This window comes from Mastigoproctus giganteus, chromosome 9, assembly GCF_048544385.1.
Source record: "Mastigoproctus giganteus isolate SK-2022 chromosome 9, ASM4854438v1, whole genome shotgun sequence".
In the NCBI taxonomy this organism is placed as follows: domain Eukaryota; kingdom Metazoa; phylum Arthropoda; class Arachnida; order Uropygi; family Thelyphonidae; genus Mastigoproctus; species Mastigoproctus giganteus.
Genome location: NC_143583.1, coordinates 151,215,915 through 151,230,516, shown reverse-complemented (window position 1 = coordinate 151,230,516; position 14,602 = coordinate 151,215,915). Strand labels below are relative to the sequence as shown.

General features: G+C 39.0%; 1 protein-coding gene across 4 annotated transcripts in view; it reads left to right on the top strand.

The window, feature by feature from the left end:
• faf (ubiquitin carboxyl-terminal hydrolase-like faf) overlaps positions 1-14,602 on the top strand; it is a 1,326,265-nt gene that overhangs the window by 928,063 nt on the left and 383,600 nt on the right. The gene's annotated exons all lie outside the window — the stretch shown is intronic.

Below are 14,602 nucleotides of genomic sequence, written 5' to 3'. Positions count from 1 at the left end.
TTTGGAAGCATAGTGCAGTATTTCCCTTGCTTTGTGCAACTTAGAGTAAGAATAGGTACATATATAATTGCATGCACACCAATGCTAAGAGTATATAGTAAATAAATTTGATGAATTTGAGGTGCTGAAGAAGGCGGTATATCAGAGATGTGGTGTCTCACACAGAGATGAGGAATCCAGAATTGGAATTTGGGGGATGTTGCAGAAAGGATAGAAAGGGAGGAGAGGTCATGCTGTTAGTTAAGAAACACCTAAAACCAAGGAAGTGCATCCAGTTGACACGGGTGGACGGTGTAGCATTGAGTCAGTTTTGTGTGACATAAGCACTGGGAAAGCAAAGTTGAGACATTAAATTGTCTTATAATGGGGGATTTTAACTTCCAAGATATAGACTGGAACTTGTGGATTGGTTACTCACACACTAGCAAGACTTTTGTGGATTTATTGGATGATTGCTTTCTACAGCAGCATGTTTGAGAGGTAAACAGAAGGAGTAATACACTTGATCTGATTATCAGCAGTGATTATTCATTCATTAAGGATCTGCAGATAAAGGAACCACTAGGTGGCAGTGATCACAGTTTAGATGTAGTATTTACTCAAAGTTGTTTGTTGTTGTTTGTTATTTGGTTTTTAGGAGCATTAGCAACTAAGGCCATATTGCTCAAGGGATATGCGGTGGTCATTCCCTGACCTTTCCGCATCCTAAAAGTTGTAACTGCCATCAGGGGTAAAGGGAAAGGCTTTTGCTTTCGTAAAAGTGAGTACCAGTGGTCTCAGACAGTATTTAAATTCTGTATAGTGGAACCAACTGATGATGTTACCAACAGCAAATTCTAAATGGGAAGCATTCAAAGAATTAATCTTGGCTTTTCGTACCAACTAAGAAATACTGTTCAGGGTTTAGACCTAAATGGATGTCAGATGAACTAATGAGAATCGTGGCTGAGAAGAAAAATGCATTGGACACATACAAATTATCAGGAGAGCTAGATGCCTACGGTAGATATGAGATAGTCTCTAATCAGGTTACAAAGGAGGTTAGGCAAGCAAAGGCAGATTACGAGAAATCTTTGGCAAACAATGCAAAGAAAAACAGTAAAAACAGTAAACACACATACCATGAGATGAGTGTTGGTGCTGCTATATGAAATGAAAGAGTGATTGTTCCCTGAGCACTGCAGCTGAGGTCACTTGAAATTATTGCAATTTACAGAACATAGTGTGAGGTGAACTGCAAGTCTCTCCTGTGTAAGTCTGTGTTGTGGAGGGAGAACAGAACAAAGAACAAACATTTTGTGTTTAGCAATGTTTTAAATGATGAAGCAAGTGTATGGAGAGAATTAACTGTCTTGTGCACATGTGCTAGAGTGCTATTATTGTTTCGCCCGTGGAAGAGAACCACTAATAGATGACGAACATGTGGGCCCGACAAAAATGGTTCGAACACCAGAGTTGAAAAGGTGTGGGAAGTCATTACGAATGACTGATGAGCAACACTGAATGATTTCAGAAGATCTGTATGTTAATAAGTAAACAATTCAACAGATAACCCAGGATTTGAAGAAAATGAATGTCTGTGCACAGTTTGTGTTCAAAAATTGTTAATAGACCGTCAAAGACGTGCACTAATTGAACACTGCAGAGAACTTATGAGTGATGAGGTGTGGCGTTTTCAGTACAACTCTGCAACAAAGTGCAGAATGGAAGTCAGCAAACTCTCCCAAAGCCAAAATAGAAAGGTCAAAAATCAAAACCATGCTCATCACTTTCTACAATAGCAAGGGAATTGTGCATAAAGAGTCCCTGCTCAGTGGCCAAAGTGTTACTACTGCCTACTATTTGGATGTTTTGAAACATTTGTTGCAGAAAACCTGTCATGTGTGGCTTCAGGATGGAGAAGATTGCAATTTTTGTTCCTCTTGCAGGGCAATGCATTAAGCCGCAAGGCTCGTGTTGTTTTTGGGATTTTTTGGCTGGGGGGGAATTCTGCATACTGTCACACTCACCATATTCACCAAACTGAGCCCAGTGCGAATTCTTTTCGTTCCCTAAGCTCACTACTAAAAGGCTGCTACTAAATGGCTGCACTACTAAAAGGCTGCTATTTTGATGATGTCAATGGCATTCAAAGAGTTGTGGTGAGAACATTATACCAGTTGTAGCATTCCACCAGTTGTTCCTTTCGCTTCGTGATCATTGCACGCAGTGTGTAGACTTGGGAAAAAATTACTTTGAATGAACCAAGATTAGTTTACTCACATATGTGATCATTATTTTTTCCTAGCATCAGCCTTGTTTTTCAATTGCTGCATTGCATCATTTTTGTCTCTTGCACTTTGTGCACCAGAAGAGATGAAGATGTATCTCTTCTGGTTCATGACGTATATATCTAATTAAATAATAAATAACAAGTTAATTATATATCTAATTATATATTTCTTGCTGAATGTAAAATTCAATAAGAAATATATCTTTAATTACAATTTTTGCACTTAAATTGATATTCTGAATTTTACACTGGTCTAATCTGCTTAATTATGAATTTTTTGCAAAAATGAACATGAATTCTACTCTGGTACTAGAAAGCATTAGTAGCCAACATAACAGTATTCTTCACAGTTGAATGAACATTTCGTGGTATGTATACAAGCTTAACACTTACCAAAAAAGTAACTGTGATTAGCAAAGTAGAAATAAGAATAAAGAGGAGTCAAGCAATGCTAAAGAATATGGAATTATACCTTACACACTGTTCAGATGTCTCAAAAACAAAGAGAAGATCATGGAATTATACCTTACACACTGTTCAGGTGTCTCAAAAACAAAGAGAAGATCATGGAATCATAGCATTCATAAGGTGGACAAAGGAAACAACTTGGAGGGGGAAGGTCTTATTAAAGTTGAGAGCACATATTCAAGGGAAACAGCAATAGTTTGGAGGCTCTACTTTATGATATAAACAGGGATATATATTTAGATAGATTACTATGGTAGATTACATTACAATTTCTAGATCCTTTCCTACTTGGAGAAGGTAAGCACGATTGCCTTATGCCAGGATTCTGAAAACTGCCCTTTGAGATAGATTCTGTTATACAGACAGCAGCTGATCCACACATTCAGATGAAAGATGTTTAATCATTTCCTAATGAATGATTCATTTCACTTCTTCCACTTTTGATTCCATTCTGCGAAAGGTTGGTTGTAGGTCTCACAATTATTTGAAAACAACTTCAAATGCCAATTTTCAGCTTTTTTGTTTGAGGGCCAGAAACCCAAGGGGGGGGTGAGATGTTTCAGAATTCACTTTAGCAAATGTCTCTCCTAGTGATGCAGATCTGTTATGCTTTAGGATTGAAGGGTGTGATGTATCTGCCTTTCGTTTTCTAGATTTTACCCCAGAAAGGCTTGTAGCCAGGTGGGAAGGAGCAGCAGTGCACAGCACACGCTTCTTGATTAGACCGGGGTTCGAGCCCGTCACCACCAAATACGGAGGATGCGGAAAGGTCAAGGGAATGACCACTGCATATTCCCGGAACAATATGGCCTTAGTTGCTAATGCTCCTAAAAACCAAACAACAACAACAACCAGAAAGGCCTAGGTGCTGCTGCTTGGTTGATGAAAGATCTACTCAAGGCGATGCCAGGATTCTGGAAACTGCCCTGTGAGATAGATTCTGTTATACAGACAGCAGCTGTAGAGATTGCACACACAATTTTTATTGTGCACAGTATAGACCAAGGTAAATTCTCATACTTATTTGATATCCTCAGTGAAAAGAGGGGATGGGAGGGAATTGGATAATTCAAAGCAATTTTGATGCCCCTTACACTTTGAATTATCAAAGCTCTACTATATAATATTTATTTTTAAAACCATGAGTTGGTGATTGTCATAAGGTTTTGACAATCCTTAGATATAGTTTTACATATCAACACGGCATATTTAGACCATAAATTTGCTCTTTTACTTTAATTCTGAGCTTATTTTTTATGCTTAGGGAAAGATGCAACTTCTGTTATGTTATTTATTACTTTTGTTTTTCTGTCTTTCCATGAGAGAAACATGGAAACCAAAAATGTGAGAATCTTCTTCTGTTTCTTAACAAGAATGGACATGAATAACTAGTATTTCATCCATGGTGCTTAATGCCTGAGCAATTAATGAATACACAATAGCTGCAAACTCTCTGGATATATATGACAAACTCTCTTTTTGCTCATTTAACCTTTCCATGATAATGTAGTTGGTGATAGTTTCTCTGTTTTTATCATTTTCCAAAAAAAAATGAACAAACTATGTTAAAGTTGGATTTTTAAAAAAAAAAATATTGCAAATTTCTGCTTAGTTTCATTAATAAATTGCCTATTAGGTTTATTGCAGTAGGAAATCGGAAACATTGCAAATCGGAAACACACAATAGTAGCATTTTTCATTGTTGTATGCAGTCATTTTGTAGTGCAAACTTATTAAAAATGACTTTCAGTAAAATGCTCAAGAAACGGGAAACATGCTTTGTAAAAAGGATAGGTGGAACAGGACCAGGGTATGTCTGCCAGGGGCAAAGGTTGATGACGTTGTAGAGCGGATATCATCTTTTAAGGGCACAAAAGGTGATATAGTTGTACACGTTGGCACTAATGATATTAAGAGTAGGAGACCGGCGGAATTACTCAACAAGTACAGGTCACTGTTGAAAAAAAGCCGTGAAATAGGGTTGAATTTGAAAGTGTCTGCAATTCTGCCCAGACACGATAGGAGGGAGTACATGATGAGAGCCTTGTCGATCAATTCGGCCCTGGAAAGATTGTGCAAGGCTCAAGGGGTAGAATTTTTTTCAGCCTGGACTGTACTTGTTAACAGGAGAGATTGCTTCTACAGGGATGGGATACACTTAAATAGAAAGGGTGCAAGAATATTTGCTGATGCTATCGAGGCAGTGTTAGGTGGGTCGGAAAACTGCTAGTTTGGGGGGATACAAAGACTAATAGTTTAACAGTAACCGCAGGCAGAGGTGAAGGTGATTCTTGCACAACTTCTATTAGAATAAGAAGCGACCTGGAGCGAGGGGTGTTGGGGGTTTCAGGGACGGATGGCAGTCATCATGGAATAGTTGGGTATATGGGATGTGTTAGGGTAACAAGGAATAGGCATAGGAGCATGTATGCTTGCATGTATACCAATGCTAGAAGTATAGTAAATAAATTTGATGAATTTGAAGTGTTGGTCAAGACATCAAAGGCGGATATTGTTGGGATAGCAGAGACGTGGTGTCACAAAGATATAAGGAATGCAGAACTGGAATTTGGGGAGTACAATGTGTACAGAAAGGATAGACAGGACAGAAAGGGAGGGGCTGTTATGCTGTTAATTAAGAAAAACATAAAATCAAAGGAAGTGCACCCAGTTAATATAGATGAACAGTGCTCTGTTGAGTAGTGAGATAAGCACTGCGAAAGGAAAAATAAGAGTAGGAGTGTGTTATAGGCCTAATGACTTGAATGAGTACAATGAACAATTGTACAGAGAAATAGAGTGGGCCAGTAAATCAGAATGTCTTATAATGGGGGATTTTAACTTCCCAGATATTGACTGGAACTTGTGGGTTGGTCACTCACACACTAGTCAGACTTTTGTGGATTTATTGGATGATTGTTTTCTGCAGCAGCATGTTCGAGAAGCAACCAGAGAAAGTAACACTCTTGATCTGGTTATCAGCAGTGATCATTCGTGTATTAAGAATTTGCAGATAAAGGAACCACAAGGTGGCAGTGGTCACAGTGTGCTGAAGTGGGATTTACTCAAAGAGGTAACTACCGTCAGGGGTAAAGGAAAGGGTTTTTGCTTCCGTAAAGGGGAGTACAGTGGTCTCAGACAGTTTTTAAGTTTTTAAGTGGGATCAACTGATGATGTTACAAACAGTAAATTCTAAGTGGGAAGCATTCAAAGAATTAATCGTGGAAGCTACTAGACTTTATATACCGATTAAGAAATATCGTTCAAGGTTTAGGCCTAAATGGTTATCAAATGAACTAATGAGACTCGTGACAGAGAAGAAAAATGCATGGGATGCATATAAATTATCAGGTGACGCAGAAGCCTGTGGCAGATATAAGCTAGTCTGTAATCAGGTCACAAAGGAGGTTCGGCAGGCGAAGGCGGATTACGAGAAATCTTTGGCAAAAGATGCTAAGAAAAACAGCAAGGATTTCTTTACTTATATAAACTCTAAAAGGAAGGGGATGAATATGATTGGTCCACTTGACATCAATGGTTCGACTGTTGATGATCCTGCTCAGATAGCAAACAAACTGAATGAGTATTTTGCATCTACATTCACACGTGAGGAATTATTACAATTTGAAAATGGAAGAAGGTTATCAAATTGTAGCAGTGTGCTTAATGATTTTGTAATAACTGAGAGGAAAGTGGAGGAGAAATTGTTGAAGTTAAACACAAGAAAGGCACCTGGGGTGGATGGGATCTATCCAGTTATTTTAAAGGAGGCGGCAAAGCAACTAAGCAAACCCTTAGCCATAATTATGAGAGCATCCTTGGACTCAGGGGAGGTTCCCACGGACTGGAGATGTGCAAATGTGTCCCCAATTCACGAAGGTGGATCGAAGGGTGACACGAGTAATTACAGACCAGTTAGTTTAACTTCTGTTCCGGGTAAAATAATGGAGTCGCTGGTTAAAGATGCATTGCAGGATCATCTAGACAAGACTGCAGCAATAATTCAAACACAGCATGGGTTTGTTAAGGGAAAGTCTTGTCTGACAAATTTGATTGGTTATTATGATGTGGTCACAAAGGAACTGGATGCAAAAAATAATTTTGATATCATATACTTGGATTTCAGGAAAGCTTTTGACACTGTTGCGCATGGAAGACTACTGTACAAATTGGAGCAGAATGGTAAGTTGCTACAATGGATAAAAGGATGGTTAAGTGGGAGAAGACAGAGGGTGGTAATCAATGGGTGCTGCTCTTCGTGGACTAATGTTATTAGTGGAGTCCCACAGGGTTCGGTGTTGGGTCCACTGTTGTTTTGTGTATTTATCAATGATATTGATGAAGGTATATCAGGCTTAATGTCGAAGTTTGCAGATGACACCAAAGGTTGGCAGGGTTGTTAATGACAGTAATGGCAGTGTGCTACTGCAACAGGATCTAGAAAATTTGGGCAGATGGGCTAAGAAGTGGCAACTGAAGTTCAACCTTGACAAATGCAAAGTACTGCATATGGGTAGAAGTAACCCCAGAGAAACGTACCAACTGTGTGGTACTACACTTAAGGTGGTAGAAAATGAAAAAGACCTGGGAGTAATTGTGCAGTCAGATATGAAGTTTTCTGAGCAGTGCAGACAGGCTGCTAGGGCGGGTAATGGGGTTTTGTCACTGATATATAGGAATTTTGCTAGCAGGGAAAAGGAGGTGATTGTCCCTCTGTATAAGGCAATGGTCAGGCCACGCCTTGAGTACTGCGTACAGGTCTGGAGGGCTCATTTTAGGAAGGATGTAGATTTGCTTGAGCGTGTACAGAGAAGAGCAACACGATTGGTGAGGGGAATGAAGGGATTCTCTTACCAAGAGAGGCTTAAGTTCTGCAAATTGCAGTGGCTGGAGACTAGGCACCTGCGCGGTGATCTGATTGAGGTCTATAAGGCCTTGAATGGGTTGAGCACGCTGAATTCTGATGGGATCCTTCCACTTGTTTAGATTACCAACCTACGGGGACATAAGTTCAAATTAAGAAAGGACAGATGTAGAATAGATGTGCGGAAATTTGCCTTTAGCCAGCGGGTGGTTAATTGCTGGAACAAACTTCCATCTGTCGTTGTGGAAGTTGATAGGTTAAATAAATTTAAGGAGGAACTGGACAGGCATTTGGAGGGAATGGTGTGATTTTTTTTTTTTTTTTTTTTGGCTGATGCTGCATAAGCTCCTACACTTACTTTCTTGCATCATGTGCCACTACTACTACTACTACTACTAAACATGTAAAGCTGCAGAATAAATATATGCATGATTTTTTATGTATTGTAAAATCTGAAAAAAAAAAAAAAAAGAAAAAGCAAAATATTTTCCCTGGCTGTCATATGTAGAATTTCAATTTTAATGTTTCAATGTAATGAAATGTGATTTAATGAGACATTGGAAGCAAATAATGACAGCATGAAGTTGCACATGGAAAGAAATGCAAGAATCAGATATTGCATTTCGTAGTTACAGTTATACATAAAAAAGGTGCATTTGCATCTTCCTCTCACTTGTGCTGATTGTGTAGGTGCACTGTTGGAAAATATGTTTATCGATAGCAAAAAGCATGGTAGTGGACAAACAAAAGCAGCTGACATTATTAGTAGAATCACGTGGATAGGGAAGAAGAGGACATTATAGATCTGAAATGTGGGCCATTTTCATATAGATTGCAGTAATCAAAGTGATTCCAAGCTGTATCCCATTGTGGTGACCTTTTGTGAAAATGTAACTTGATCTCAGTGCTAGTACTGGAAGGTGACTCTATAGGGTACAGCACTGGACACTTTATTTTGAACAACTTTTGTCTGGTTAATAATAAAAATTTTATTTTTACTGCTACACTGCCTTTTATTTTTTTTTTTTACATATACCTTTTTAATAAGGTAACCAATTTTACAAGGTTAACAAAAACTTGCAGGGGTTTGTTTGTTTTTTTACTTTCTCATAATACATTATAGCTTTCATAATTTTTGTGTGTTAAAACTTAAATCCAGTCCAATATGATCCAAAATAACTGTTTGGTTCGTATTATTGAAAATGCATCTGTTATAGTAGGCCTAAAAAGTTGAGTAACAAGGTTATTAAAAGAGGAGATTGGTGATAATAGGCTACCCTTGTCACCTTATTAATTTCTGCTAAAAAGAGATGTGCATAGCTTTCTGTGAAAGTATATGAATACTCTATAAACCTTTACTACTATCTAGCGAAAGTGATAAAAAGAAAGAATGATTTAAACAGTTTCAGCTGATGCATCCCACTGAAGTAAAAATGATTTTGAAACACATGTTCACGTTGGCCGTCTTTGCTTAAATGTGTAACTCGACTGGTAATTACTAGCACGGCAGCCATTGACAAGTTGATGTAATGAAACAAAAAGCAATACAAGCGCTTTTTAGAGTTACCAAGTTGAAAAGTAAACAATCAGTTATTAGTGAGCACCACTGCATCTGTTTAAATCCAGAACTTTTGCATGAATACAAATTGATGAACTCAGATAAAACAATTGAATCACAAACTTCTGGCAAAAAAATTCCTAGAAAGGCTGTAAGCCAATTCTAGGCATTTTAATGTCACTCATGAGGAAAGTCTGTTTATATTTCTGGCTTAAATAAAGCAATTTGCTTTTTTATTTTTTTTTATTTTATTCCAACATTTGAAGAATTAAGTGCAAATTTATTTTTCTACTTTTGTTTTGGAAATTGATTACAGTAGCAGACTAACGCAGAAGGATGATTATGACTTAGGTCATGAAGAGTCAAAAATGGGAGGTGAAGATTCTGTTCTTCTAATTGATGAAGAATGTTATTGGTGCAATTTCCACTTGAAACAAGACATAAATTCTAAGGAAATGGAAATTTCATCAATTAGCAGCGCATTGTTTTCAAGTTTGAATTTTTTTTTTTTTTTTTTATGTGAACCCCAAACACGAGAGGTATTAGAACCTATAGTACTTAGTACCGTGCTTGGGTTGGAGACTGAGAAGATGAAAGAAGATATTTGTTGACATTGGACTTGAACTTCTGTAGATTTTAATTTTCAGGAAATATATATGAAGGAAGGTTGTTCCAGAAAACGGCAGTTGAATGAATAAATGAGGAAGATGAAAAGTTGGTTCTGTGGGTTTGAAGTTGGACAGTAAATGGATGTTGGCTGGTGGCGGCACGTGTTCGGACTGTTTTGAAAGAGAGAGCGGGAATTAAAGAAGCCAATTCAGAAGAACAGTGCCCATGGAAGTATCTGTAGAAGAGGCATGCAGCAGAAACAGTGCATCTATGAGACAGCGAGTGGAGAGACTCTGTTAGAGATGAATCATTAATTAACCTAACTGCCCTCTTCTGAATGGAATCAACAAGCCTGAGAGAGGTTTTGGGGGCACCACCCCAGTTGTGGGAACAATATTCCATGGCAGGGCGGATTTGCGATTTATACAGAGTGAGCAGCTGTTTGGAAGAAAAGTAACACCGAGAGCGAAAGAGAAAACCAAGTTTTTTAGATGCAGAGGAAGCAATATTTGTAATGTGCTTGTGCCAAGAGAGATTAGAAGTCAGGGTAATCCCCAAAAGAGATATATCCTTTTGCCTAGAAATTGCAGTGTCATTAAAGATAAGCATAGGAGCAGAAGAATCCTTTTTGGGAGATATAAGACAAGACTGAGTTTTAGAAGGGTTGAAATCAACTAAGTTGTCTTTGCCCCACTGGAGAATTACCTGAAGATCGGCATTTAAGGAATTGGTAGCAGATTTTCTAGAAGTTGAAGCTGATTGAGCAGGACAAGGTTTCTCAAAATGGAAAGTTGAATGCAATGTGCTATCATCGGCAAAACTATGGATAGGATTTCCAGTCAATGGAAGAAGGTTATTAATATTCAAGAGGAAAAGAGTGGGGGAAAGAACTGAACCTTGGGGGACACCGGCATTAGTGGAGAAGTTAGAAGACAGAGAGCCATCAACCATCACCCTCAGTGAGCGATCAGAGAGAAAACTGGATAACCAATTACTAAAAACACTTGACAAACCATAAGATGGAAGCTTGTTTAGAACACCTTTATGCCAAACACGATCAAAAGCCTTTGAGATGTCAAGAGCAACTACTTGTGTTTCACTGAACCTTTCCATTGAATTAGTCCATAAATGGGTAACATAAGCCAGAATATCACCAGTGGATCGACACTGACGGAATCCATACTGGTGATCGTTGATCAGACGGAAGGTTTCTACGTAGTTTAAGAGTTGGCGGTTAATTGATTTCTCCATTACTTTAGAAAGAATAGAAGTAATTGCAATGGGACGATAATTGGATGGGAGGGATTTGTCACCCTTTTTAGGAACTGGCTGGATATGAGCAAATTTCCAAGCAGAAGGAAAAACACCTTTAGAATAAGAAAGTGAAAAAAGGCGGCAAACAATTGGAGTAAGTTCAGGAACACAGGTTTTGAGAACAAGTGGAGAAATACCATCAGGACCTGGAGCTTTCTTAGCATCGAGATTCATCAAAATCTTTCTGATATCCTTTTGACGGAAGACCACAGGAGGCATTGAATGGAGTGTGTTGGAAATGGTGGGAGGTGTTTTACCAAGATCATTAATACATGAGCTGGAAGAAAAATGGGATGCTAGCAGGTCAGCTTTATCCTTGGCTGAAGTGACAACAGAACCATCTGGTTTGGACAGAGGTGGGAGCACAGATGGGCAAAAGTTGCGGCCAATAGCTTTGGCAAGAGACCAGAATGCTCGGCTACCATTAGTGCAAGAAGCAAGTTTTCTACTCTTAGCCTGTTCAAACTCTAGTTTGGACTGATCAATAACTGCTTTACAATTGTTGCGAGCTTTGGTGTAGGCAGAAAATGAAACTGAAGAATTAGAAACAAGCCAATTACGATATGCAACATTCTTCTCTTGGACAGCCTTAGCACATTTATTGGAAAACCAAAGTTTAGATAAAGGACGAGATTTTAAAGTGGAGTGTGGGATAAAGGATTCCATTCCTGCAAGAATAATTTCACTGACACAATCTGAGCAAACGTTGACATCAGAACTTTTGAAACAGTAATCCGACCAAAGAAAAGAAGTCTCGCAGGTCATCCCATTTTGCATTCTTGTAATGCCAAACAACACAAGGTTGGGAATAGCCATGAGATAAAGGTTCCATTGGAGAAGAGACAATCACCAAGTTGTGATCTGAAGTGCCTAAAGGAGCTCTCACTTCGACCGTGTTCTTAGAAGGGTTGTTTGTGAGAAAAAGATCAAGTGTATTGGCTGTATGATTAGGATGGTCCGGTATTCTTGTAGGTAAATGAACAATCTGTGCTAGGTCATTAGTAATTGCAAAAGCCTCAGCATCTCGACCTGCTGCGTCGGTGTGACTAGAAAACGGAAGCTAGCTGGTGTTGTGAACATTAAAATCACCAAGGAAAATTACCTCACTGTTAGGAGAGTTGGACAGGAGAAAGTCAAGTTGCAACGAGAGGAAGTCAAAGAGCTCCAAGTGATTAGTCGAGTTGCGAGAACGGTAGAGACAACAGATGAATTTGACACAATGAGGTAGAGAGATTTTAAGCCAGAGAAGATCAAAGAGAGGAGATTCCAAATTGCCAAGTCTCTGACAGGGAATATCAGAACGGACATATGCACAAGTACCACCTTTGAGGTGAAAGGAATCATAAAGCGAATAATTTGGGCATCTGAGATGAGCAGTAGTTGAATCAACCGATAACTGAGATTCTGTCAGAAAAAGTATATGAGGTTTGGCAGACTGCAAGTGGAAATGGACATCGTTGAGATTAGAATTGAGACCATGTATATTTATGAAATGAATTAGGAAGTGCTTGGGTGGTTTAGATCTTTTCGCAGATAAGCTTAATCTATTAGTTTGACAATTCATGGTGTATTCAATAGTAAGAAAAAGTGGGTGGGACATGCTGTATGAAGTAATGAAATTTTTGGATATGGCGTACATGTGGTAAGAATATACCCAGATCCTTGACATAACGTGGCCTCGACAATGCTCCTTGCATACACACTACTCAGACTCCCTCCAGTCACTATCTGGCAGAGTAGAGTAGAGTAGAGGTAGCAAGATTATACACTAGCTGATCCGGAAGCCTCCTAGAGAGTTACCAATAGGTCCGGTCCGGTCCGGTGTGCTAAACTAGCGGCCGGCCTGCGAAAACCGTTTTAGAGCTGTACCGTCGAAATGTAAGGAATATTGGATCACGCCACGACGTTCATCATAACCTCAAAAAGCCGACCGGGCTAGCCGGGTGGGTAAAGTGCTTGCCTGGCAACCCAAAGGTCGCGGGTTCGAATCCCGCCTCGGGCTTTGATCAAAGTACTGCAAAAACCTTGGGAGGTGCATTATGGCCACAGAAGCCGATGCGCCAACTACCACCAAAAAAAAAATAAAAAATAACCTCAAAAGTCATCAATCATATACTGCATGATGGAAGAGATAGGGAAGGGTTGACCGGAACTTAGCTCTAGAGACTAAACATGGGTTCCACCACTTCAAGCCTCCAATAAGCAAAGTGGTGGTATTTCACCGGTTGATGAGAGTCATCTTCCACCTAGTACTGCCTGGTAACATAGAGGGGGTGGCGTTCCTCCATGTGGTGTGGGCGCCACACCTCGACCCCTGCTTACGTTGGTTCACACCTGGGTGGTCACCCACCATGTACTTGTGCATGGGGGTTATACCCAGGATTACTAACAGTCCCACCATCGTGAAGGTGCAAGCAGAGGATTTGGCTCTTACAGACCGTCAGGACTTCGCCGAAATTGGGTCCACTTGACTTGAGTGTCACCCGAATATCAGTTCCATCAGCGTTTTAGACTCCCAGGTAGCAAGTACAGCTTGTCTGGCATATCTGAGAGAATGTCTGTGACAACCTCAATGACTAGATGGTGGTAGTATTTCAAGTTTTTAGTATTTCTTGGTGTTGATAAAGATAACAGATGTTTTTCAGCATGAATTCTGTCAGTTTCAATTTGAGATTCTACCAGATACTACTATTAAAGAAGAAAGAAGCTGAAATTGATGTGGAGTGGTATCCATGATTGTGACACTACTGCACATAAATTCCTGCTTCTGACAAGTACACAAGGAAGTTTGAAATATAAAGAATTATCCAAAATCATGCTCGGCATTTTATGCTCGGATAACAATGCTCAGTATTAGAGAATATTCAACCAGGTTAGAAAAACAAAACTAGTTCAGATCTTTTCTGTGTGAATGATGCTTTGAAAATGTTCCTAACAGCCAAGTCTAGGGAGTAGGGCCATTTGTTTTGAACAACATTTTGAGTCAACATTTCTGAAGTTGGCAGAGTTTGTAACAGTATCTTTCTTGGAGCAATTAATATCATTTGAAATCTAACAGAATAGAAAATCAAAAGAGTATACAGACAGAAAAATGTTGAGTAAGCTAATTTGAAAAAAGCATACTGTATTAGTACCTATATTTTAATATAAAATGTTTTTTTTTTTTTTTGTTTTTTTTTAATTTTTAATGTAATGTGGACTTTAAAAAAAAACACCTTTTTCCAAAAAAACATGCTTTTCTACTATTTCCTGGATTTTTTTTTTTTTTTTTTTTTCTTGCTTCCAAATGCCTGATCTATAGCTTTTTGAAAGTCAAAAGTTGGCAGCTCTGCACACAAATGAATAATGTTCTTAAAATAAAGATAAATCCTTCCCCCATGAACTACAATATTTACTTGTAACAGAGGTGCCTCCGTAGCCAAGTGGGCAAGAGCAGCAGTGCTTAGCACATGCTTCTTGATTAGAGTGGAGTTCGAGCCCATGACCGCCAAATACGGAGGATGCGGAAAGGTCAGGG